This window comes from Procambarus clarkii, unplaced genomic scaffold, assembly GCF_040958095.1.
Source record: "Procambarus clarkii isolate CNS0578487 unplaced genomic scaffold, FALCON_Pclarkii_2.0 HiC_scaffold_109, whole genome shotgun sequence".
Taxonomy (NCBI): Eukaryota; Metazoa; Arthropoda; class Malacostraca; order Decapoda; family Cambaridae; genus Procambarus; species Procambarus clarkii.
In genome coordinates, this window is record NW_027189142.1 from 905,706 (window position 1) to 908,889 (window position 3,184).

At 38.7% G+C, this 3,184-nt stretch overlaps 1 non-coding gene across 1 annotated transcript; it reads right to left on the reverse strand.

Moving 5' to 3' along the window:
* Window positions 1–1,201: 1,201 nt before the first annotated feature.
* Window positions 1,202–1,320, reverse strand: LOC138360359 (5S ribosomal RNA). The gene has a single exon (XR_011226308.1). It is a non-coding gene; the product is annotated as a 5S ribosomal RNA (ribosomal RNA).
* Window positions 1,321–3,184: the final 1,864 nt, after the last annotated feature.

The following is a 3,184-nucleotide window of genomic DNA, read 5'->3' on the forward strand; positions in this document are numbered from 1 at the left end:
TAGGTGTGTGTGTGTGTGTTTTTATTCATTCTTTGGTTTTATAGATGACATACATATTGACTCCTTTTACCGGTCCTTAATTAGGCTCTGGGGAAGCAATGGTGGTGGTGGTGGTGCATTTAAAACTAAACCAAAAATCACCAGTTCTGGACGCGTCAAATATCATATCCGCTTAATGTGTCTACAACCTAATTACTTAAAACTACACTATTTAATTCATTCATATCATGTGCATATTGGTCATTATGCTCATACAACCGACATAACAATTTATTTTCATTATTAGAATCATACATTTCATCAAGTAATACAGATACAAAGAGATTTTCTTTCTGAGAAGACCGTTAGTATTGGCTGGCTGGCAGGCAGGCAGGCATTTGAGGGTTATTATTTCGCCTGTTGATTGGGGGGAGGGTTGATGTGTTAGGGGGTTTTCGGTTAGGTGTGGTGGTGGTGATTGGTGGTGATTGGTGGTGGTGGTGATTGGTGGTGAGTAGTGGTGGTGGTGGTGGTGGTGGTGGTGGTGGTAGTGGTGGTAGTAGGTGGGAGGGGGGGGGGGGGGGGGGGGGGGGGGAAGGGGAATGATGGTCTGTGGATTCCTTCTCCGTACCCCCTTACATATAAGCAAAAACATGCCTTCCTGTGGGTATAGAAACATTAACACAAATTATATCAGTAACTGATATTGTAGCCTTTTAAACAGAAAAGATTTGTACATACAAATACTTTTAAATTATCATTTATTTGTGGAAATGGCATTTACGTCATTAAATTGATACCTCAGCATCAAGTGTCCTGCAGTGGTCCAGTGGTAAAGTGTATATAAGTGATGCGTATTCTTGGAGTTGCGAGTTCAAACCCGGATTAAGCTATATATATATATATATATATATATAATATATATATATATATATATATAATATATATATATATATATATATATATATATATATATATATATATATATATATATATATATATATATATATATATTTTGTTTTGTTTTGGTTGTTTGTTTTTGTATAAAGCCTCACACACTATATTAAGCGAGTTTGTTTTAAACATGACATACATATTAATTCATTTTACCAGGCCTTATTCCACACAACTCCGTGAATTTCCCGTGGAGCCAGCCAGCCAGCCAGCCAGCCATTCAAACAAAAACAAACGAAACAAAACAAAACAAAACAAAAAACATTATTGCCAACAGCATTTGGTGTTCCCAGGCGGTCACCCATCCAAGTACTAACCAAACCCAACGTTGCTTAACTTCGCTGATCGGACGAGAAGCGGTGTTCTCAACGTGGTATGGCCGTTGGCATGAGACTGCCTACACATTGTGGCTAATAACCAACTCTTTTTAGTCATCACGGCAGGATACGGACCTTCTTGTGGTGTCTTAATGGTAATTGTATCCTAACATATTTTTGTCTCCTTGGCATGGATATTTAACATCGTTTATTCAGTCTTGGGTTTATGTTCTTTCGCCATTTACAGACATTTTACATCTACCTACTTCCTCAGCCTACCCTGCCAATTTCTAATGAATTTGTGGATTTTCTTTTGTAATACATACATGTGTGTGCTCATCTGCTCTTCAGTTTTTATGATATTTGTCTCATCTGTCCTGCTTTATGATACTTTTACAAAGAACATGAACAAATGCTTCTATTTTAGAGAAGATATGGGATCCAGGTTTCGGAGCCGTAAAACCAACCGTCGTGATTGGTGGACGAGTTGCCAGGTTGCAGCTTCTGTACCGTGCCGGCACATAAATAGGTTCGGCTCAAGCGGCGGCAGCATCATTCCCCCGTGACTGTCTGAGCGTCTCTCATCACCTTGGTTATCTCATCATCATCATGGTAGAAGCAAAGCCTACCAAGAAGGCTGCGGCTGCTGCTGCTGTGGTGGCCACCACCAGGAAACCTCGCGTCCAGGTTGCTCACCCGAAAACTAGTCAAATGGTTCTAGCCGCGGTCGCAGCACTCAAAGACCGTAAGGGCTCGTCTCTACAAGCAATCAAGAAGTACGTTGTTGCCAACAACAAAGTCGAGGCTGCCAAGATCGCCATTTACATCCGAAGATTTCTCAAGAAAGCAGTGGCTGACGGCATTCTTGTTCAGACCAAGGGAAGTGGAGCTAGTGGATCATTCAAGCTGGCCGTAGCAGAGAAGAGGGCCGTTCTAACTCCCAAGAAAGCCACCACAACCAAGAAACCATCTACAGCAGCAAAGAAGGCCGTGGTAACTCCCAAGAAAGCCGCCACAAGCAACAAACCACCTACAGCCTTGAAAAAGAAGCAGCAGCAGCAGCAGCAGCAGCTTGTTGTTGGGAACAAAAAGCCCAAAATAAAGAGAGCTTCAAAATCTCCCAAACCACCCAAGGCAAAGAAAGCTGTCAAGAAAACAACAAAGGCAAAATAAACGACGACATGCAAGCAGCATGAATACACATGACAATAAACATCCAGGCCTCCCCCCTCAGTGGAGGGGCCTCATATGATTCCAAAAAGAGTTTAGTTTTGTAGACAAATAAATCATTACTTTTGGGGTAGATTTACTCTGTATATTATATATATATATATATATATATATATATATATATATATATATATATATATATATATATATATATATATATATATATATATACACATATACATGGGTGAGGTGATATGGTACCAAAGTTTTGGGTGAGGTGATTGACATTTACACAAGATAAAACACGAACCAATGGGAATAAAAACATAAGAATGGAAGTAACTGCAGAAGGCCTATTGGCCCATAACACAAGCACTTCCTCTTGATGCTTCTATATTGGTTCGGAGTCTTGAAGCTATAATATATATATATATATATATATATATATATATATATATATATATATATATATATATATATATATATATATATATATATATATATATATATATATGCACACAAAACTAAATAGTCTTGTTAGACAAATTGCCCCTATTAGAGGCAAGTTGACTAACAAGCCGAATGACTGCAATTGTTTTGAATTTGAGTTAAATCTAACATAGAAATGTAATCAAACCTAACCTAACCTATGCTAACCCAAGCTAAGCTAACCTAACCTAACCTAAGCTAACCCAAGCTAAGCTAAGCTAACCTAACCTAACCTAAGCTAAGCTAACCTAACCTAACCTAACCCAGCAATTCAT